General features: G+C 41.2%; 47 non-coding genes across 47 annotated transcripts; all 47 read left to right on the top strand.

Annotated features, from left to right (window-relative positions):
• The first annotated feature begins 294 nt into the window (after positions 1-294).
• On the top strand, positions 295-405 carry trnal-caa (transfer RNA leucine (anticodon CAA)). Its single transcript has 2 exons — positions 295-332; positions 360-405. It is a non-coding gene; the product is annotated as a tRNA-Leu (tRNA).
• Positions 406-504: 99 nt separating this feature from the next.
• Positions 505-615, top strand: trnal-caa (transfer RNA leucine (anticodon CAA)). Its single transcript has 2 exons — positions 505-542; positions 570-615. It is a non-coding gene; the product is annotated as a tRNA-Leu (tRNA).
• Positions 616-1346: 731 nt separating this feature from the next.
• trnal-caa (transfer RNA leucine (anticodon CAA)) lies at positions 1347-1457 on the top strand. Its single transcript has 2 exons — positions 1347-1384; positions 1412-1457. It is a non-coding gene; the product is annotated as a tRNA-Leu (tRNA).
• Positions 1458-1557: 100 nt separating this feature from the next.
• On the top strand, positions 1558-1668 carry trnal-caa (transfer RNA leucine (anticodon CAA)). Its single transcript has 2 exons — positions 1558-1595; positions 1623-1668. It is a non-coding gene; the product is annotated as a tRNA-Leu (tRNA).
• A 100-nt stretch (positions 1669-1768) lies between these two features.
• On the top strand, positions 1769-1879 carry trnal-caa (transfer RNA leucine (anticodon CAA)). The gene is made up of 2 exons: positions 1769-1806; positions 1834-1879. It is a non-coding gene; the product is annotated as a tRNA-Leu (tRNA).
• A 99-nt stretch (positions 1880-1978) lies between these two features.
• Positions 1979-2089, top strand: trnal-caa (transfer RNA leucine (anticodon CAA)). The gene is made up of 2 exons: positions 1979-2016; positions 2044-2089. It is a non-coding gene; the product is annotated as a tRNA-Leu (tRNA).
• Positions 2090-2189: 100 nt separating this feature from the next.
• On the top strand, positions 2190-2300 carry trnal-caa (transfer RNA leucine (anticodon CAA)). Its single transcript has 2 exons — positions 2190-2227; positions 2255-2300. It is a non-coding gene; the product is annotated as a tRNA-Leu (tRNA).
• A 100-nt stretch (positions 2301-2400) lies between these two features.
• On the top strand, positions 2401-2511 carry trnal-caa (transfer RNA leucine (anticodon CAA)). Its single transcript has 2 exons — positions 2401-2438; positions 2466-2511. It is a non-coding gene; the product is annotated as a tRNA-Leu (tRNA).
• Positions 2512-2610: 99 nt separating this feature from the next.
• Positions 2611-2721, top strand: trnal-caa (transfer RNA leucine (anticodon CAA)). Its single transcript has 2 exons — positions 2611-2648; positions 2676-2721. It is a non-coding gene; the product is annotated as a tRNA-Leu (tRNA).
• Positions 2722-3452: 731 nt separating this feature from the next.
• On the top strand, positions 3453-3563 carry trnal-caa (transfer RNA leucine (anticodon CAA)). The gene is made up of 2 exons: positions 3453-3490; positions 3518-3563. It is a non-coding gene; the product is annotated as a tRNA-Leu (tRNA).
• Positions 3564-3662: 99 nt separating this feature from the next.
• Positions 3663-3773, top strand: trnal-caa (transfer RNA leucine (anticodon CAA)). Its single transcript has 2 exons — positions 3663-3700; positions 3728-3773. It is a non-coding gene; the product is annotated as a tRNA-Leu (tRNA).
• A 942-nt stretch (positions 3774-4715) lies between these two features.
• Positions 4716-4826, top strand: trnal-caa (transfer RNA leucine (anticodon CAA)). The gene is made up of 2 exons: positions 4716-4753; positions 4781-4826. It is a non-coding gene; the product is annotated as a tRNA-Leu (tRNA).
• Positions 4827-4926: 100 nt separating this feature from the next.
• trnal-caa (transfer RNA leucine (anticodon CAA)) lies at positions 4927-5037 on the top strand. Its single transcript has 2 exons — positions 4927-4964; positions 4992-5037. It is a non-coding gene; the product is annotated as a tRNA-Leu (tRNA).
• Positions 5038-5137: 100 nt separating this feature from the next.
• On the top strand, positions 5138-5248 carry trnal-caa (transfer RNA leucine (anticodon CAA)). The gene is made up of 2 exons: positions 5138-5175; positions 5203-5248. It is a non-coding gene; the product is annotated as a tRNA-Leu (tRNA).
• Positions 5249-5347: 99 nt separating this feature from the next.
• trnal-caa (transfer RNA leucine (anticodon CAA)) lies at positions 5348-5458 on the top strand. Its single transcript has 2 exons — positions 5348-5385; positions 5413-5458. It is a non-coding gene; the product is annotated as a tRNA-Leu (tRNA).
• A 1151-nt stretch (positions 5459-6609) lies between these two features.
• On the top strand, positions 6610-6720 carry trnal-caa (transfer RNA leucine (anticodon CAA)). Its single transcript has 2 exons — positions 6610-6647; positions 6675-6720. It is a non-coding gene; the product is annotated as a tRNA-Leu (tRNA).
• Positions 6721-7028: 308 nt separating this feature from the next.
• trnal-caa (transfer RNA leucine (anticodon CAA)) lies at positions 7029-7139 on the top strand. The gene is made up of 2 exons: positions 7029-7066; positions 7094-7139. It is a non-coding gene; the product is annotated as a tRNA-Leu (tRNA).
• Positions 7140-7450: 311 nt separating this feature from the next.
• Positions 7451-7561, top strand: trnal-caa (transfer RNA leucine (anticodon CAA)). The gene is made up of 2 exons: positions 7451-7488; positions 7516-7561. It is a non-coding gene; the product is annotated as a tRNA-Leu (tRNA).
• Positions 7562-7869: 308 nt separating this feature from the next.
• Positions 7870-7980, top strand: trnal-caa (transfer RNA leucine (anticodon CAA)). Its single transcript has 2 exons — positions 7870-7907; positions 7935-7980. It is a non-coding gene; the product is annotated as a tRNA-Leu (tRNA).
• A 731-nt stretch (positions 7981-8711) lies between these two features.
• On the top strand, positions 8712-8822 carry trnal-caa (transfer RNA leucine (anticodon CAA)). The gene is made up of 2 exons: positions 8712-8749; positions 8777-8822. It is a non-coding gene; the product is annotated as a tRNA-Leu (tRNA).
• Positions 8823-8922: 100 nt separating this feature from the next.
• trnal-caa (transfer RNA leucine (anticodon CAA)) lies at positions 8923-9033 on the top strand. Its single transcript has 2 exons — positions 8923-8960; positions 8988-9033. It is a non-coding gene; the product is annotated as a tRNA-Leu (tRNA).
• Positions 9034-9133: 100 nt separating this feature from the next.
• Positions 9134-9244, top strand: trnal-caa (transfer RNA leucine (anticodon CAA)). The gene is made up of 2 exons: positions 9134-9171; positions 9199-9244. It is a non-coding gene; the product is annotated as a tRNA-Leu (tRNA).
• Positions 9245-9343: 99 nt separating this feature from the next.
• trnal-caa (transfer RNA leucine (anticodon CAA)) lies at positions 9344-9454 on the top strand. Its single transcript has 2 exons — positions 9344-9381; positions 9409-9454. It is a non-coding gene; the product is annotated as a tRNA-Leu (tRNA).
• Positions 9455-9554: 100 nt separating this feature from the next.
• trnal-caa (transfer RNA leucine (anticodon CAA)) lies at positions 9555-9665 on the top strand. The gene is made up of 2 exons: positions 9555-9592; positions 9620-9665. It is a non-coding gene; the product is annotated as a tRNA-Leu (tRNA).
• Positions 9666-10394: 729 nt separating this feature from the next.
• On the top strand, positions 10395-10505 carry trnal-caa (transfer RNA leucine (anticodon CAA)). The gene is made up of 2 exons: positions 10395-10432; positions 10467-10505. It is a non-coding gene; the product is annotated as a tRNA-Leu (tRNA).
• Positions 10506-10814: 309 nt separating this feature from the next.
• trnal-caa (transfer RNA leucine (anticodon CAA)) lies at positions 10815-10925 on the top strand. Its single transcript has 2 exons — positions 10815-10852; positions 10880-10925. It is a non-coding gene; the product is annotated as a tRNA-Leu (tRNA).
• A 308-nt stretch (positions 10926-11233) lies between these two features.
• On the top strand, positions 11234-11344 carry trnal-caa (transfer RNA leucine (anticodon CAA)). Its single transcript has 2 exons — positions 11234-11271; positions 11299-11344. It is a non-coding gene; the product is annotated as a tRNA-Leu (tRNA).
• Positions 11345-11655: 311 nt separating this feature from the next.
• trnal-caa (transfer RNA leucine (anticodon CAA)) lies at positions 11656-11766 on the top strand. The gene is made up of 2 exons: positions 11656-11693; positions 11721-11766. It is a non-coding gene; the product is annotated as a tRNA-Leu (tRNA).
• Positions 11767-12074: 308 nt separating this feature from the next.
• On the top strand, positions 12075-12185 carry trnal-caa (transfer RNA leucine (anticodon CAA)). Its single transcript has 2 exons — positions 12075-12112; positions 12140-12185. It is a non-coding gene; the product is annotated as a tRNA-Leu (tRNA).
• A 731-nt stretch (positions 12186-12916) lies between these two features.
• On the top strand, positions 12917-13027 carry trnal-caa (transfer RNA leucine (anticodon CAA)). Its single transcript has 2 exons — positions 12917-12954; positions 12982-13027. It is a non-coding gene; the product is annotated as a tRNA-Leu (tRNA).
• A 100-nt stretch (positions 13028-13127) lies between these two features.
• Positions 13128-13238, top strand: trnal-caa (transfer RNA leucine (anticodon CAA)). The gene is made up of 2 exons: positions 13128-13165; positions 13193-13238. It is a non-coding gene; the product is annotated as a tRNA-Leu (tRNA).
• Positions 13239-13338: 100 nt separating this feature from the next.
• trnal-caa (transfer RNA leucine (anticodon CAA)) lies at positions 13339-13449 on the top strand. Its single transcript has 2 exons — positions 13339-13376; positions 13404-13449. It is a non-coding gene; the product is annotated as a tRNA-Leu (tRNA).
• Positions 13450-13548: 99 nt separating this feature from the next.
• Positions 13549-13659, top strand: trnal-caa (transfer RNA leucine (anticodon CAA)). The gene is made up of 2 exons: positions 13549-13586; positions 13614-13659. It is a non-coding gene; the product is annotated as a tRNA-Leu (tRNA).
• Positions 13660-13759: 100 nt separating this feature from the next.
• Positions 13760-13870, top strand: trnal-caa (transfer RNA leucine (anticodon CAA)). The gene is made up of 2 exons: positions 13760-13797; positions 13825-13870. It is a non-coding gene; the product is annotated as a tRNA-Leu (tRNA).
• Positions 13871-14179: 309 nt separating this feature from the next.
• Positions 14180-14290, top strand: trnal-caa (transfer RNA leucine (anticodon CAA)). The gene is made up of 2 exons: positions 14180-14217; positions 14245-14290. It is a non-coding gene; the product is annotated as a tRNA-Leu (tRNA).
• Positions 14291-14809: 519 nt separating this feature from the next.
• On the top strand, positions 14810-14920 carry trnal-caa (transfer RNA leucine (anticodon CAA)). The gene is made up of 2 exons: positions 14810-14847; positions 14875-14920. It is a non-coding gene; the product is annotated as a tRNA-Leu (tRNA).
• Positions 14921-15229: 309 nt separating this feature from the next.
• Positions 15230-15340, top strand: trnal-caa (transfer RNA leucine (anticodon CAA)). Its single transcript has 2 exons — positions 15230-15267; positions 15295-15340. It is a non-coding gene; the product is annotated as a tRNA-Leu (tRNA).
• A 100-nt stretch (positions 15341-15440) lies between these two features.
• Positions 15441-15551, top strand: trnal-caa (transfer RNA leucine (anticodon CAA)). Its single transcript has 2 exons — positions 15441-15478; positions 15506-15551. It is a non-coding gene; the product is annotated as a tRNA-Leu (tRNA).
• A 99-nt stretch (positions 15552-15650) lies between these two features.
• trnal-caa (transfer RNA leucine (anticodon CAA)) lies at positions 15651-15761 on the top strand. Its single transcript has 2 exons — positions 15651-15688; positions 15716-15761. It is a non-coding gene; the product is annotated as a tRNA-Leu (tRNA).
• A 100-nt stretch (positions 15762-15861) lies between these two features.
• On the top strand, positions 15862-15972 carry trnal-caa (transfer RNA leucine (anticodon CAA)). Its single transcript has 2 exons — positions 15862-15899; positions 15927-15972. It is a non-coding gene; the product is annotated as a tRNA-Leu (tRNA).
• Positions 15973-16071: 99 nt separating this feature from the next.
• Positions 16072-16182, top strand: trnal-caa (transfer RNA leucine (anticodon CAA)). Its single transcript has 2 exons — positions 16072-16109; positions 16137-16182. It is a non-coding gene; the product is annotated as a tRNA-Leu (tRNA).
• A 100-nt stretch (positions 16183-16282) lies between these two features.
• Positions 16283-16393, top strand: trnal-caa (transfer RNA leucine (anticodon CAA)). Its single transcript has 2 exons — positions 16283-16320; positions 16348-16393. It is a non-coding gene; the product is annotated as a tRNA-Leu (tRNA).
• Positions 16394-16910: 517 nt separating this feature from the next.
• Positions 16911-17021, top strand: trnal-caa (transfer RNA leucine (anticodon CAA)). Its single transcript has 2 exons — positions 16911-16948; positions 16976-17021. It is a non-coding gene; the product is annotated as a tRNA-Leu (tRNA).
• A 99-nt stretch (positions 17022-17120) lies between these two features.
• trnal-caa (transfer RNA leucine (anticodon CAA)) lies at positions 17121-17231 on the top strand. Its single transcript has 2 exons — positions 17121-17158; positions 17186-17231. It is a non-coding gene; the product is annotated as a tRNA-Leu (tRNA).
• A 101-nt stretch (positions 17232-17332) lies between these two features.
• Positions 17333-17443, top strand: trnal-caa (transfer RNA leucine (anticodon CAA)). Its single transcript has 2 exons — positions 17333-17370; positions 17398-17443. It is a non-coding gene; the product is annotated as a tRNA-Leu (tRNA).
• A 100-nt stretch (positions 17444-17543) lies between these two features.
• trnal-caa (transfer RNA leucine (anticodon CAA)) lies at positions 17544-17654 on the top strand. Its single transcript has 2 exons — positions 17544-17581; positions 17609-17654. It is a non-coding gene; the product is annotated as a tRNA-Leu (tRNA).
• Positions 17655-17755: 101 nt separating this feature from the next.
• Positions 17756-17866, top strand: trnal-caa (transfer RNA leucine (anticodon CAA)). Its single transcript has 2 exons — positions 17756-17793; positions 17821-17866. It is a non-coding gene; the product is annotated as a tRNA-Leu (tRNA).
• The last annotated feature ends 39 nt before the right edge of the window (positions 17867-17905 follow it).

Genomic DNA, 17905 nt, shown 5'->3' with positions numbered 1-17905 from the left:
AGACATACCATTCAAATATAACTCACCAAGATATTAAAGTTGATTTGCACAAATATACTGAAGATTAGGTAGCTTAAAAAAAGTCAGAATGGCCGAGCGGTCTTAGGCGCCAGACTCAAGGTTGTAAACCTTACCTAAGGCAGATGTTTATTGGTCTCCGAATTGAGGCGTGGGTTCAAATCCCACTTCTGACAGACAATTTTACGCAGGCAAGACATACCATTCAAATATAAGTCACCAAGATATTAAAGTTGGTTTGCACAAATAACCTGAAGATTAGGGTATTTAAAAAAAGTCAGAATGGCCGAGCGGTCTAAGGCGCCAGACTCAAGGTTGTAAACCTTACCTAAGGAAGAGGTTTCTGGTCTCCGAATGGAGGCGTGGGTTCAAATCCCACTTCTGACAGACAATTTTACGCAGGCAAGACATACCATTCAAATATAACTCACCAACATATTAAAGTTGATTTGCACTAATAACCTGAAGATTAGGGTTTTTAAAAAAGTCAGAATGGCCGAGCGGTCTAAGGCGCCAGACTCAAGGCTGTTAACCTTACCTAAGGAAGAGGTTTCTGGTCTCCGAATGGAGGCGAGGGTTCAAATCCCACTTCTGACAGATAATTTTATGCAGGAAAGACATACCATTCAAATACAACTCACCAAGATATTAAAGTTGATTTGCACAAATAAACTGAAGATTAGGTAGCTTAAAAAAAGTCCGAATGGCCGAGCGGTCTTAGGCGCCAGACTCAAGGTTGTAAACCTTACCTAAGGCAGATGGTTTTGGTCTCCGAATTGAGGCGTGGGTTCAAATCCCACTTCTGACAGACAATTTTACGCAGGCAAGACATACCATTCAAATATAACTCACCAACATATTAAAGTTGATTTGCACTAATAACCTGAAGATTAGGTGGCTTAAAAAAAGACAGAATGGCCGAGCGGTCTAAGGCGCCAGACTCAGTTGAAAACCTTACCTAAGGAAGAGGTTTCAGGTCTCCAAATAGAAGCGTGGGTTCAAATCCTACTTCTGACAGACAATTTTACGCAGGAAAGACATACCATTCACATATAACTCACCAAGATATTAAAGTTGATTTGCACAAATATACTGAAGATTAGGTAGCTTAAAAAGAGTCAGAATGGCCGAGCGGTCTTAGGCACCAGACTCAAGGTTGTAAACCTTACCTAAGGCAGATGGTTTTGGTCTCCGAATTGAGGCGTGGGTTCAAATCCCACTTCTGACAGACAATTTTACGCAGGCAAGACATACCATTCAAATATAAGTCACCAAGATATTAAAGTTGGTTTGCACAAATAACCTGAAGATTAGGGTATTTAAAAAAAGTCAGAATGGCCGAGCGGTCTAAGGCGCCAGACTCAAGGTTGTAAACCTTACCTAAGGAAGAGGTTTCTGGTCTCCGAATGGAGGCGTGGGTTCAAATCCCACTTCTGACAGACAATTTTACGCAGGCAAGACATACCATTCAAATATAACTCACCAACATATTAAAGTTGGTTTGCACAAATAACCTGAAGTGTAGGGTATTTAAAAAAAGTCAGAATGGCCGAGCGGTCTAAGGCGCCAGACTCAAGGTTGTAAACCTTACCTAAGGAAGAGGTTTCTGGTCTCCGAATGGAGGCGTGGGTTCAAATCCCACTTCTGACAGATAATTTTACGCAGGAAAGACATACCATTCAAATATAACTCACCAAGATATTAAAGTTGATTTGCACAAATATAATGAAGATTAGGTAGCTTAAAAAAAGTCAGAATGGCCGAGCGGTCTTAGGCGCCAGACTCAAGGTTGTAAACCTTACCTAAGGCAGATGGTTTTGGTCTCCGAATTGAGGCGTGGGTTCAAATCCCACTTCTGACAGACAATTTTACGCAGGCAAGACATACCATTCAAATATAACTCACCAACATATTAAAGTTGATTTGCACTAATAACCTGAAGATTAGGGTTTTTAAAAAAGTCAGAATGGCCGAGCGGTCTAAGGCGCCAGACTCAAGGTTGTTAACCTTACCTAAGGAAGAGGTTTCTGGTCTCCGAATTGAGGGGTGGGTTCAAATCCCACTTCTGACAGATAATTTTATGCAGGAAAGACATACCATTCAAATATAACTCACCAAGATATTAAAGTTGATTTGCACAAATATACTGAAGATTAGGTAGCTTAAAAAAAGTCAGAATGGCCGAGCGGTCTTAGGCGCCAGACTCAAGGTTGTAAACCTTACCTAAGGCAGATGTTTTTGGTCTCCGAATTGAGGCGTGGGTTCAAATCCCACTTCTGACAGACAATTTTACGCAGGCAAGACATACCATTCAAATATAAGTCACCAAGATATTAAAGTTGGTTTGCACAAATAACCTGAAGATTAGGGTATTTAAAAAAAGTCAGAATGGCCGAGCGGTCTAAGGCGCCAGACTCAAGGTTGTAAACCTTACCTAAGGAAGAGGTTTCTGGTCTCCGAATGGAGGCGTGGGTTCAAATCCCACTTCTGACAGACAATTTTACGCAGGCAAGACATACCATTCAAATATAACTCACCAACATATTAAAGTTGATTTGCACTAATAACCTGAAGATTAGGGTTTTTAAAAAAGTCAGAATGGCCGAGCGGTCTAAGGCGCCAGACTCAAGGCTGTTAACCTTACCTAAGGAAGAGGTTTCTGGTCTCCGAATGGAGGCGTGGGTTCAAATCACACTTCTGACAGATAATTTTATGCAGGAAAGACATACCATTCAAATACAACTCACCAAGATATTAAAGTTGATTTGCACAAATATACTGAAGATTAGGTAGCTTAAGAAAAGTCCGAATGGCCGATCGGTCTTAGGCGCCAGACTCAAGGTTGTAAACCTTACCTAAGGCAGATGGTTTTGGTCTCCGAATTGAGGCGTGGGTTCAAATCCCACTTCTGACAGACAATTTTACGCAGGCAAGACATACCATTCAAATATAACTCACCAACATATTAAAGTTGATTTGCACTAATAACCTGAAGATTAGGTGGCTTAAAAAAAGACAGAATGGCCGAGCGGTCTAAGGCGCCAGACTCAGTTGAAAACCTTACCTAAGGAAGAGGTTTCAGGTCTCCAAATAGAAGCGTGGGTTCAAATCCTACTTCTGACAGACAATTTTACGCAGGAAAGACATACCATTCACATATAACTCACCAAGATATTAAAGTTGATTTGCACAAATATACTGAAGATTAGGTAGCTTAAAAAGAGTCAGAATGGCCGAGCGGTCTTAGGCACCAGACTCAAGGTTGTAAACCTTACCTAAGGCAGATGGTTTTGGTCTCCGAATTGAGGCGTGGGTTCAAATCCCACTTCTGACAGACAATTTTACGCAGGCAAGACATACCATTCAAATATAAGTCACCAAGATATTAAAGTTGGTTTGCACAAATAACCTGAAGATTAGGGTATTTAAAAAAAGTCAGAATGGCCGAGCGGTCTAAGGCGCCAGACTCAAGGTTGTAAACCTTACCTAAGGAAGAGGTTTCTGGTCTCCGAATGGAGGCGTGGGTTCAAATCCCACTTCTGACAGACAATTTTACGCAGGCAAGACATACCATTCAAATATAACTCACCAACATATTTAGTTGATTTGCACTAATAACCTGAAGATTAGGGTATTTAAAAAAAGTCAGAATGGCCGAGTGGTCTAAGGCACCAGACTCAAGGTTGTACACCTTACCTAAGGAAGAGGTTTCTGGTCTCCGAATGGAGGCGTGGGTTCAAATCCCACTTCTGACAGACAATTTTACGCAGGCAAGACATACCATTCAAATATAACTCACCAACATATTAAAGTTGATTTGCACTAATAACCTGAAGATTAGGTAGCTTAAAAAATGTCAGAATGGCCGAGCGGTCTTAGGCGCCAGACTCAAGGTTGTAAACCTTACCTAAGGAAGAGGTTTCTGGTCTCCCAATTGAGGCTTGTGTTCAAATCCCACTTCTGACAGATAATTTTACGCAGGCAAGACATACCATTCAAATATAACTCACCAAGATATTAAAGTTGGTTTGCACTAATAACCTGAAGATTAGGTAGCTTAAAAAAAGTCACAATGGCTGAGCAGTCTTAGGCGCCAGACTCAGTTGAAAACCTTACCTAAGGAAGAGGTTTCTGGTCTCCGAATTGAGGCGTGGGTTCAAATCCCACTTCTGACAGACAATTTTACGCAGGCAAGACATACCATTCAAATATAACTCACCAACATATTAAAGTTGATTTGCACTAATAACCTGAAGATTAGGTGGCTTAAAAAAAGTCAGAATGGCCGAGCGGTCTAAGGCGCCAGACTCAATGTTTTAAACCTTACCTAAGGCAGATGTTTTTGGTCTCCGAATTGAGGCGTGGGTTCAAATCCCACTTCTGACAGACAATTTTACGCAGGCAAGACATACCATTCAAATTTAACTCACCAAGATATTAAAGTTGATTTGCACAAATAACCTGAAGATTAGGCTGCTTAAAAAAAGTCAGAATGGCCGAGCGGTCTAAGGCGCCAGACTCAATGTTGTAAACCTTACCTAAGGCAGATGTTTTTGGTCTCCGAATTGAGGCGTGGGTTCAAATCCCACTTCTGACAGACAATTTTACGCAGGCAAGACATACCATTCAAATATAACTCACCAAGATATTAAAGTTGGTTTGCACAAATAACCTGAAGTGTAGGGTATTTAAAAAAAGTCAGAATGGCCGAGCGGTCTAAGGCGCCAGACTCAAGGTTGTAAACCTTACCTAAGGAAGAGGTTTCTGGTCTCCGAATGGAGGCGTGGGTTCAAATCCCACTTCTGACAGGTAATTTTACGCAGGAAAGACATACCATTCAAATATAACTCACCAAGATATTAAAGTTGATTTGCACTAATAACCTGAAGATTTGGGTATTTAAAAAAAGTCAGAATGGCCGAGCGGTCTAAGGCGCCAGACTCAAGGTTGTTAACCTTACCTAAGGAAGAGGTTTCTGGTCTCCGAATGGAGGCGTGGGTTCAAATCCCACTTCTGACAGACAATTTTACGCAGGCAAGACATACCATTCAAATATTACTCACCAACATATTAAAGTTGATTTGCACTAATAACCTGAAGATTAGGGTTTTTAAAGAAAGTCAGAATGGCCGAGCGGTCTAAGGCGCCAGACTCAAGGTTGTAAACCTTACCTAAGGAAGAGGTTTCTGGTCTCCGAATGGAGGCGTGGGTTCAAATCCCACTTCTGACAGACAATTTTACGCAGGCAAGACATACCATTCAAATATAACTCACCAACATATTAAAGTTGATTTGCACTAATAACCTGAAGATTAGGGTTTTTAAAAAAGTCAGAATGGCCGAGCGGTCTAAGGCGCCAGACTCAAGGTTGTTAACCTTACCTAAGGAAGAGGTTTCTGGTCTCTGAATGGAGGCGTGGGTTCAAATCCCACTTCTGACAGATAATTTTATGCAGGAAAGACATACCATTCAAATATAACTCACCAAGATATTAAAGTTGATTTGCACAAATATACTGAAGATTAGATAGCTTAAAAAAAGTCCGAATGGCCGAGCGGTCTTAGGCGCCAGACTCAAGGTTGTAAACCTTACCTAAGGCAGATGGTTTTGGTCTCCGAATTGAGGCGTGGGTTCAAATCCCACTTCTGACAGACAATTTTACGCAGGCAAGACATACCATTCAAATATAACTCACCAACATATTAAAGTTGATTTGCACTAATAACCTGAAGATTAGGTGGCTTAAAAAAAGACAGAATGGCAGAGCGGTCTAAGGCGCCAGACTCAGTTGAAAACCTTACCTAAGGAAGAGGTTTCAGGTCTCCAAATAGAAGCGTGGGTTCAAATCCTACTTCTGACAGACAATTTTACGCAGGAAAGACATACCATTCAAATATAACTAACCAAGATATTAAAGTTGATTTGCACAAATATACTGAAGATTAGGTAGCTTAAAAAGAGTCAGAATGGCCGAGCGGTCTTAGTCGTCAGACTCAAGGTTGTAAACCTTACCTAAGGCAGATGGTTTTGGTCTCCGAATTGAGGCGTGGGTTCAAATCCCACTTCTGACAGACAATTTTACGCAGGCAAGACATACCATTCAAATTTAACTCACCAAGATATTAAAGTTGATTTGCACAAATAACCTGAAGATTAGGTTGCTTAAAAAAAGTCAGAATGGCCGAGCGGTCTTAGGCGCCAGACTCAATGTTGTAAACCTTACCTAAGGCAGATGTTTTTGGTCTCCGAATTGAGGCGTGGGTTCAAATCCCACTTCTGACAGACAGTTTTACGCAGGCAAGACATACCATTCAAATATAACTCACCAACATATTAAAGTTGATTTGCACTAATAACCTGAAGATTAGGTGGCTTAAAAAAAGACAGAATGGCCGAGCGGTCTAAGGCGCCAGACTCAGTTGAAAACCTTACCTAAGGAAGAGGTTTCTGGTCTCCGAATGGAGGCGTGGGTTCAAATCCCACTTCTGACAGACAATTTTACGCAGGAAAGACATACCATACAAATATAACTCACCAAGATATTAATGTTGGTTTGCACAAATAACCTGAAGATTAGTGTATTTAAAATAAGTCAGAATGGCCGAGCGGTCTAAGGCGCCAGACTCAAGGTTGTAAACCTTACCTAAGGAAGAGGTTTCTGGTCTCCGAATGGAGGCGTGGGTTCAAATCCCACTTCTGACAGACAATTTTATGCAGGCAAGACATACCATTCAAATATAACTCACCAACATATTTAGTTGATTTGCACTAATAACCTGAAGATTGGGGTATTTAAAAAAAGTCAGAATGGCTAAGCAGTCTTAGGCGCCAGACTCAGTTGAAAACCTTACCTAAGGAAGAGGTTTCTGGTCTCCGAATGGAGGCGTGGGTTCAAATTCCACTTCTGACAGACAATTTTACGCAGGCAAGACATACCATTCAAATATAACTCACCAACATATTAAAGTTGGTTTGCACAAATAACCTGAAGATTAGGGTATTTAAAATAAGTCAGAATGGCCGAGCGGTCTAAGGCGCCAGACTCAAGGTTGTAAACCTTACCTAAGGAAGAGGTTTCTGGTCTCCGAATGGAGGCGTGGGTTCAAATCCCACTTCTGACAGACAATTTTACGCAGGCAAGACATACCATTCAAATATAACTCACCAACATATTAAAGTTGATTTGCACTAATAACCTGAAGATTAGGTAGCTTAAAAAAAGTCAGAATGGCCGAGCGGTCTTAGGCGCCAGACTCAAGGTTGTAAACCTTACCTAAGGAAGAGGTTTCTGGTCTCCCAATTGAGGCTTGTGTTCAAATCCCACTTCTGACAGACAATTTTACGCAGGCAAGACATACCATTCAAATATAACTCACCAACATATTAAAGTTGGTTTGCACAAATAACCTGAAGATTAGGGTATTTAAAATAAGTCAGAATGGCCGAGCGGTCTAAGGCGCCAGACTCAAGGTTGTAAACCTTACCTAAGGAAGAGGTTTCTGGTCTCCGAATGGAGGCGTGGGTTCAAATCCCACTTCTGACAGACAATTTTACGCAGGCAAGACATACCATTCAAATATAACTCACCAACATATTAAAGTTGATTTGCACTAATAACCTGAAGATTAGGTAGCTTAAAAAAAGTCACAATGGCTAAGCAGTCTTAGGCGCCAGACTCAGTTGAAAACCTTACCTAAGGAAGAGGTTTCTGGTCTCCGAATTGAGGCGTGGGTTCAAATCCCACTTCTGACAGACAATTTCACGCAGGCAAGACATACCATTCAAATATAACTCACCAACATATTAAAGTTGATTTGCACTAATAACCTGAAGATTAGGGTTTTTAAAAAAGTCGGAATGGCCGAGCGGTCTAAGGCGCCAGACTCAAGGTTGTTAACCTTACCTAAGGAAGAGGTTTCTGGTCTCCGAATGGAGGCGTGGGTTCAAATCCCACTTCTGACAGATAATTTTATGCAGGAAAGACATACCATTCAAATATAACTCACCAAGATATTAAAGTTGGTTTGCACTAATAACCTGAAGATTAGGTAGCTTAAAAAAAGTCACAATGGCTAAGCAGTCTTAAGCGCCAGACTCAGTTGAAAACCTTACCTAAGGAAGAGGTTTCTGGTCTCCGAACTGAGGCGTGGGTTCAAATCCCACTTCTGACAGACAATTTTACGCAGGCAAGACATACCATTCAAATATAACTCACCAACATATTAAAGTTGATTTGCACTAATAAACTGAAGATTAGGTGGCTTAAAAAAAGTCAGAATGGCCGAGCGGTCTAAGGCGCCAGACTCAATGTTTTAAACCTTACCTAAGGCAGATGTTTTTGGTCTCCGAATTGAGGCGTGGGTTCAAATCCCACTTCTGACAGACAATTTTACGCAGGCAAGACATACCATTCAAATTTAACTCACCAAGATATTAAAGTTGATTTGCACAAATAACCTGAAGATTAGGCTGCTTAAAAAAAGTCAGAATGGCCGAGCGGTCTTAGGCGCCAGACTCAATGTTGTAAACCTTACCTAAGGCAGATGTTTTTGGTCTCCGAATTGAGGCGTGGGTTCAAATCCCACTTCTGACAGACAATTTTACGCAGGCAAGACATACCATTCAAATATAACTCACCAAGATATTAAAGTTGGTTTGCACAAATAACCTGAAGTGTAGGGTATTTAAAAAAAGTCAGAATGGCCGAGCGGTCTAAGGCGCCAGACTCAAGGTTGTAAACCTTACCTAAGGAAGAGGTTTCTGGTCTCCGAATGGAGGCGTGGGTTCAAATCCCACTTCTGACAGGTAATTTTACGCAGGAAAGACATACCATTCAAATATAACTCACCAAGATATTAAAGTTGATTTGCACTAATAACCTGAAGATTTGGGTATTTAAAAAAAGTCAGAATGGCCGAGCGGTCTAAGGCGCCAGACTCAAGGTTGTTAACCTTACCTAAGGAAGAGGTTTCTGGTCTCCGAATGGAGGCGTGGGTTCAAATCCCACTTCTGACAGACAATTTTACGCAGGCAAGACATACCATTCAAATATAACTCACCAACATATTAAAGTTGATTTGCACTAATAACCTGAAGATTAGGGTTTTTAAAGAAAGTCAGAATGGCCGAGCGGTCTAAGGCGCCAGACTCAAGGTTGTAAACCTTACCTAAGGAAGAGGTTTCTGGTCTCCGAATGGAGGCGTGGGTTCAAATCCCACTTCTGACAGACAATTTTACGCAGGCAAGACATACCATTCAAATATAACTCACCAACATATTAAAGTTGATTTGCACTAATAACCTGAAGATTAGGGTTTTTAAAAAAGTCAGAATGGCCGAGCGGTCTAAGGCGCCAGACTCAAGGTTGTTAACCTTACCTAAGGAAGAGGTTTCTGGTCTCCGAATGGAGGCGTGGGTTCAAATCCCACTTCTGACAGATAATTTTATGCAGGAAAGACATACCATTCAAATATAACTCACCAAGATATTAAAGTTGATTTGCACAAATATACTGAAGATTAGGTAGCTTAAAAAAAGTCAGAATGGCCGAGTGGTCTTAGGCGCCAGACTCAAGGTTGTAAACCTTACCTAAGGCAGATGGTTTTGGTCTCCGAATTGAGGCGTGGGTTCAAATCCCACTTCTGACAGACAATTTTACGCAGGCAAGACATACCATTCAAATATAACTCACCAACATATTAAAGTTGATTTGCACTAATAACCTGAAGATTAGGTGGCTTAAAAAAAGACAGAATGGCCGAGCGGTCTAAGGCGCCAGACTCAGTTGAAAACCTTACCTAAGGAAGAGGTTTCTGGTCTCCGAATGGAGGCGTGGGTTCAAATTCCACTTCTGACAGACAATTTTACGCAGGCAAGACATACCATTCAAATATAACTCACCAACATATTAAAGTTGATTTGCACAAATATACTGAAGATTAGGTAGCTTAAAAAAAGTCTGAATGGCCGAGCGGTCTTAGGCGCCAGACTCAAGGTTGTAAACCTTACCTAAGGCAGATGGTTTTGGTCTCCGAATTGAGGCGTGGGTTCAAATCCCACTTCTGACAGACAATTTTACGCAGGCAAGACATACCATTCAAATATAACTCACCAACATATTAAAGTTGATTTGCACTAATAACCTGAAGATTAGGTGGCTTAAAAAAAGACAGAATGGCCGAGCGGTCTAAGGCGCCAGACTCAGTTGAAAACCTTACCTAAGGAAGAGGTTTCAGGTCTCCAAATAGAAGCGTGGGTTCAAATCCTACTTCTGACAGACAATTTTACGCAGGAAAGACATACCATTCAAATATAACTCACCAAGATATTAAAGTTGATTTGCACAAATATACTGAAGATTAGGTAGCTTAAAAAGAGTCAGAATGGCCGAGCGGTCTTAGGCGTCAGACTCAAGGTTGTAAACCTTACCTAAGGCAGATGGTTTTGGTCTCCGAATTGAGGCGTGGGTTCAAATCCCACTTCTGACAGACAGTTTTACGCAGGCAAGACATACCATTCAAATATAACTCACCAACATATTAAAGTTGATTTGCACTAATAACCTGAAGATTAGGTGGCTTAAAAAAAGACAGAATGGCCGAGCGGTCTAAGGCGCCAGACTCAGTTGAAAACCTTACCTAAGGAAGAGGTTTCTGGTCTCCGAATGGAGGCGTGGGTTCAAATCCCACTTCTGACAGACAATTTTACGCAGGAAAGACATACCATACAAATATAACTCACCAAGATATTAATGTTGGTTTGCACAAATAACCTGAAGATTAGTGTATTTAAAATAAGTCAGAATGGCCGAGCGGTCTAAGGCGCCAGACTCAAGGTTGTAAACCTTACCTAAGGAAGAGGTTTCTGGTCTCCGAATGGAGGCGTGGGTTCAAATCCCACTTCTGACAGACAATTTTATGCAGGCAAGACATACCATTCAAATATAACTCACCAACATATTTAGTTGATTTGCACTAATAACCTGAAGATTGGGGTATTTAAAAAAAGTCAGAATGGCTAAGCAGTCTTAGGCGCCAGACTCAGTTGAAAACCTTACCTAAGGAAGAGGTTTCTGGTCTCCGAATGGAGGCGTGGGTTCAAATTCCACTTCTGACAGACAATTTTACGCAGGCAAGACATACCATTCAAATATAACTCACCAACATATTAAAGTTGGTTTGCACAAATAACCTGAAGATTAGGGTATTTAAAATAAGTCAGAATGGCCGAGCGGTCTAAGGCGCCAGACTCAAGGTTGTAAACCTTACCTAAGGAAGAGGTTTCTGGTCTCCGAATGGAGGCGTGGGTTCAAATCCCACTTCTGACAGACAATTTTACGCAGGCAAGACATACCATTCAAATATAACTCACCAACATATTAAAGTTGATTTGCACTAATAACCTGAAGATTAGGTAGCTTAAAAAAAGTCAGAATGGCCGAGCGGTCTTAGGCGCCAGACTCAAGGTTGTAAACCTTACCTAAGGAAGAGGTTTCTGGTCTCCCAATTGAGGCTTGTGTTCAAATCCCACTTCTGACAGACAATTTTACGCAGGCAAGACATACCATTCAAATATAACTCACCAACATATTAAAGTTGGTTTGCACAAATAACCTGAAGATTAGGGTATTTAAAATAAGTCAGAATGGCCGAGCGGTCTAAGGCGCCAGACTCAAGGTTGTAAACCTTACCTAAGGAAGAGGTTTCTGGTCTCCGAATGGAGGCGTGGGTTCAAATCCCACTTCTGACAGACAATTTTACGCAGGCAAGACATACCATTCAAATATAACTCACCAACATATTAAAGTTGATTTGCACTAATAACCTGAAGATTAGGTAGCTTAAAAAAAGTCACAATGGCTAAGCAGTCTTAGGCGCCAGACTCAGTTGAAAACCTTACCTAAGGAAGAGGTTTCTGGTCTCCGAATTGAGGCGTGGGTTCAAATCCCACTTCTGACAGACAATTTCACGCAGGCAAGACATACCATTCAAATATAACTCACCAACATATTAAAGTTGATTTGCACTAATAACCTGAAGATTAGGGTTTTTAAAAAAGTCGGAATGGCCGAGCGGTCTAAGGCGCCAGACTCAAGGTTGTTAACCTTACCTAAGGAAGAGGTTTCTGGTCTCCGAATGGAGGCGTGCGTTCAAATCCCACTTCTGACAGATAATTTTATGCAGGAAAGACATACCATTCAAATATAACTCACCAAGATATTAAAGTTGGTTTGCACTAATAACCTGAAGATTAGGTAGCTTAAAAAAAGTCACAATGGCTAAGCAGTCTTAAGCGCCAGACTCAGTTGAAAACCTTACCTAAGGAAGAGGTTTCTGGTCTCCGAACTGAGGCGTGGGTTCAAATCCCACTTCTGACAGACAATTTTACGCAGGCAAGACATACCATTCAAATATAACTCACCAACATATTAAAGTTGATTTGCACTAATAAACTGAAGATTAGGTGGCTTAAAAAAAGTCAGAATGGCCGAGCGGTCTAAGGCGCCAGACTCAATGTTTTAAACCTTACCTAAGGCAGATGTTTTTGGTCTCCGAATTGAGGCGTGGGTTCAAATCCCACTTCTGACAGACAATTTTACGCAGGCAAGACATACCATTCAAATTTAACTCACCAAGATATTAAAGTTGATTTGCACAAATAACCTGAAGATTAGGCTGCTTAAAAAAAGTCAGAATGGCCGAGCGGTCTTAGGCGCCAGACTCAATGTTGTAAACCTTACCTAAGGCAGATGTTTTTGGTCTCCGAATTGAGGCGTGGGTTCAAATCCCACTTCTGACAGACAATTTTACGCAGGCAAGACATACCATTCAAATATAACTCACCAAGATATTAAAGTTGGTTTGCACAAATAACCTGAAGTGTAGGGTATTTAAAAAAAGTCAGAATGGCCGAGCGGTCTAAGGCGCCAGACTCAAGGTTGTAAACCTTACCTAAGGAAGAGGTTTCTGGTCTCCGAATGGAGGCGTGGGTTCAAATCCCACTTCTGACAGGTAATTTTACGCAGGAAAGACATACCATTCAAATATAACTCACCAAGATATTAAAGTTGATTTGCACTAATAACCTGAAGATTTGGGTATTTAAAAAAAGTCAGAATGGCCGAGCGGTCTAAGGCGCCAGACTCAAGGTTGTTAACCTTACCTAAGGAAGAGGTTTCTGGTCTCCGAATGGAGGCGTGGGTTCAAATCCCACTTCTGACAGACAATTTTACGCAGGCAAGACATACCATTCAAATATAACTCACCAACATATTAAAGTTGATTTGCACTAATAACCTGAAGATTAGGGTTTTTAAAGAAAGTCAGAATGGCCGAGCGGTCTAAGGCGCCAGACTCAAGGTTGTAAACCTTACCTAAGGAAGAGGTTTCTGGTCTCCGAATGGAGGCGTGGGTTCAAATCCCACTTCTGACAGACAATTTTACGCAGGCAAGACATACCATTCAAATATAACTCACCAACATATTAAAGTTGATTTGCACTAATAACCTGAAGATTAGGGTTTTTAAAAAAGTCAGAATGGCCGAGCGGTCTAAGGCGCCAGACTCAAGGTTGTTAACCTTACCTAAGGAAGAGGTTTCTGGTCTCCGAATGGAGGCGTGGGTTCAAATCCCACTTCTGACAGATAATTTTATGCAGGAAAGACATACCATTCAAATATAACTCACCAAGATATTAAAGTTGATTTGCACAAATATACTGAAGATTAGGTAGCTTAAAAAAAGTCAGAATGGCCGAGTGGTCTTAGGCGCCAGACTCAAGGTTGTAAACCTTACCTAAGGCAGATGGTTTTGGTCTCCGAATTGAGGCGTGGGTTCAAATCCCACTTCTGACAGACAATTTTACGCAGGCAAGACATACCATTCAAATATAACTCACCAACATATTAAAGTTGATTTGCACTAATAACCTGAAGATTAGGTGGCTTAAAAAAAGACAGAATGGCCGAGCGGTCTAAGGCGCCAGACTCAGTTGAAAACCTTACCTAAGGAAGAGGTTTCTGGTCTCCGAATGGAGGCGTGGGTTCAAATTCCACTTCTGACAGACAATTTTACGCAGGCAAGACATACCATTCAAATATAACTCACCAACATATTAAAGTTGGTTTGCACAAATAACCTGAAGATTAGGGTATTTAAAATAAGTCAGAATGGCCGAGCGGTCTAAGGCGCCAGACTCAAGGTTGTAAACCTTACCTAAGGAAGAGGTTTCTGGTCTCCGAATGGAGGCGTGGGTTCAAATCCCACTTCTGACAGACAATTTTACGCAGGCAAGACATACCATTCAAATATAACTCACCAACATATTAAAGTTGATTTGCACTAATAACCTGAAGATTAGGTAGCTTAAAAAAAGTCAGAATGGCCGAGCGGTCTTAGGCGCCAGACTCAAGGTTGTAAACCTTACCTAAGGAAGAGGTTTCTGGTCTCCCAATTGAGGCTTGTGTTCAAATCCCACTTCTGACAGATAATTTTACGCAGGCAAGACATACCATTCAAATATAACTCACCAATATATTAAAGTTGGTTTGCACTAATAACCTGAAGATTAGGTAGCTTAAAAAAAGTCACAATGGCTAAGCAGTCTTAGGCGCCAGACTCAGTTGAAAACCTTACCTAAGGAAGAGGTTTCTGGTCTCCGAATTGAGGCGTGGGTTCAAATCCCACTTCTGACAGACAATTTCACGCAGGCAAGACATACCATTCAAATATAACTCACCAACATATTAAAGTTGATTTGCACTAATAACCTGAAGATTAGGGTTTTTAAAAAAGTCAGAATGGCCGAGCGGTCTAAGGCGCCAGACTCAAGGTTGTTAACCTTACCTAAGGAAGAGGTTTCTGGTCTCCGAATGGAGGCGTGGGTTCAAATCCCACTTCTGACAGATAATTTTATGCAGGAAAGACATACCATTCAAATATAACTCACCAAGATATTAAAGTTGGTTTGCACTAATAACCTGAAGATTAGGTAGCTTAAAAAAAGTCACAATGGCTAAGCAGTCTTAAGCGCCAGACTCAGTTGAAAACCTTACCTAAGGAAGAGGTTTCTGGTCTCCGAATGGAGGCGTGGGTTCAAATCCCACTTCTGACAGACAATTTTACGCAGGCAAGACATACCATTCAAATATAACTCACCAACATATTAAAGTTGATTTGCACTAATAACCTGAAGATTAGGGTATTTAAAAAATGTCAGAATGGCCGAGCGGTCTAAGGCGCCAGACTCAAGGATGTTAGCCTTACCTAAGGAAGAGGTTTCTGGTCTCCGAATTGAGGCGTGGGTTCAAATCCCACTTCTAACAGACAATTTTACGCAGGCAAGACATACCATTCAAATATAACTCACCAAGATATTAAAGTTGGTTTGCACAAATAACCTGAGGATTAGGGTATTTAAAAAAAGTCAGAATGGCCGAGCGGTCTAAGGCGCCAGACTCAAGGTTGTAAACCTTCCCTAAGGAAGAGGTTTCTGGTCTCCGAATGGAGGCGTGGGTTCAAATCCCACTTCTGACAGACAATTTTACGCAGGCAAGACATACCATTCAAATATAACTCACCAACATATTTAGTTGATTTGCACTAATAACCTGAAGATTAGGGTATTTAAAAAATGTCAGAATGGCCGAGCGGTCTAAGGCGCCAGACTCAAGGATGTTAGCCTTACCTAAGGAAGAGGTTTCTGGTCTCCGAATTGAGGCGTGGGTTCAAATCCCACTTCTGACAGACAATTTTACGCAGGCAAGACATACCATTCAAATATAACTCACCAAGATATTAAAGTTGGTTTGCACAAATAACCTGAGGATTAGGGTATTTAAAAAAAGTCAGAATGGCCGAGCGGTCTAAGGCGCCAGACTCAAGGTTGTAAACCTTCCCTAAGGAAGAGGTTTTTGGTCTCCGAATGGAGGTGTGGGTTCAAATCCCACTTCTGACAGACAATTTTACGCAGGCAAGACATACCATTCAAATATAACTCACCAACATATTTAGTTGATTTGCACTAATAACCTGAAGATTAAGGTATTTAAAAAAAGTCAGAATGGCCGAGCGGTCTAAGGCGCCAGACTCAAGGTTGTTAACCTTACCTAAGGAAGAGGTTTCTGGTCTCCGAATGGAGGCGTGGGTTCAAATCCCACTTCTGACAGATAATTTTACGCAGGAAAGACATACCATTCAAATATAACTCACCAAGATATTAAAGTTGATTTGCACAAATATACTGAAGATTAGGTAGCTTAAAAAAAGTCAGAATGGCCGAGCGGTCTTAGGCGCCAGACTCAAGGATGTTAACCTTACCTAAGGCAGATGCTTTTGGTCTCCGAATTGAGGCGTGGGTTCAAATCCCACTTCTGACAGACAATTTTACGCAGGCAAGACATACCATTCAAATATAACTCACCAAGATATTAAAGTTGGTTTGCACAAATAACCTGAAGATTAGGGTTTTTAAAAAAAGTCAGAATGGCCGAGCGGTCTAAGGCGCCAGACTCAGTTGAAAACCTTATCTAAGGAAGAGGTTTCAGGTCTCCAAATAGAAGCGTGGGTTCAAATCCTACTTCTGACAGACAATTTTACGCAGGCAAGACATACCATTCAAATATAACTCACCAACATATTAAAGTTGATTTGCACTAATAACCTGAAGATTAGGTGGCTTAAAAAAAGACAGAATGGCCGAGCGGTGTAAGGCGCCAGACTCAGTTGAAAACCTTACCTAAGGAAGAGGTTTCTGGTCTCCGAATGGAGGCGTGGGTTCAAATTCCACTTCTGACAGACAATTTTACGCAGGCAAGACATACCATTCAAATATAACTCACCAACATATTTAGTTGATTTGCACTAATAACCTGAAGATTAAGGTATATAAAAAAAGTCAGAATGGCCGAGCGGTCTAAGGCGCCAGACTCAAGGTTGTAAACCTTACCTAAGGAAGAGGTTTCTGGTCTCCGAATGGAGGCGTGGGTTCAAATCCCACTTCTGACAGACAATTTTACGCAGGCAAGACATACCATTCAAATATAACTCACCAACATATTTAGTTGATTTGCACTAATAACCTGAAGATTAGGGTATTTAAAAAAAGTCAGAATAGCCGAGCGGTCTAAGGCGCCAGACTCAAGGTTGTAAACCTTACCTAAGGAAGAGGTTTCTGGTCTCCGAATGGCGGCGTGGGTTCAAATCCCACTTCTGACAGATAATTTTACCACAGGAAAGACATACCATTCAAATATAACTCACCAAGATATTAAAGTTGATTTGCACAAATATACTGAAGATTAGGTAGCTTAAAAAAAGTCAGAATGGCCGAGCGGTCTTAGGCGCCAGACTCAAGGTTGTAAACCTTACCTAAGGCAGATGGTTTTGGTCTCCGAATTGAGGCGTGGGTTCAAATCCCACTTCTGACAGACAATTTTACGCAGGCAAGACATACCATTCAAATATAACTCACCAACATATTAAAGTTGATTTGCACTAATAACCTGAAGATTAGGGTTTTTAAAAAAAGTCGGAATGGCCGAGCGGTCTAAGGCGCCAGACTCAAGGTTGTAAACCTTACCTAAGGAAGAGGTTTCTGGTCTCCGAATGGCGGCGTGGGTTCAAATCCCACTTCTGACAGATAATTTTACCACAGGAAAGACATACCATTCAAATATAACTCACCAAGATATTAAAGTTGATTTGCACAAATATACTGAAGATTAGGTAGCTTAAAAAAAGTCAGAATGGCCGAGCGGTCTTAGGCGCCAGACTCAAGGTTGTAAACCTTACCTAAGGCAGATGGTTTTGGTCTCCGAATTGAGGCGTGGGTTCAAATCCCACTTCTGACAGACAATTTTACGCAGGCAAGACATACCATTCAAATATAA

Source organism: Hoplias malabaricus, chromosome 3 (genome assembly GCF_029633855.1).
Source record: "Hoplias malabaricus isolate fHopMal1 chromosome 3, fHopMal1.hap1, whole genome shotgun sequence".
Lineage (NCBI taxonomy): Eukaryota > Metazoa > Chordata > Actinopteri > Characiformes > Erythrinidae > Hoplias > Hoplias malabaricus.
This window is presented reverse-complemented; position numbering and strand designations above follow the sequence as displayed.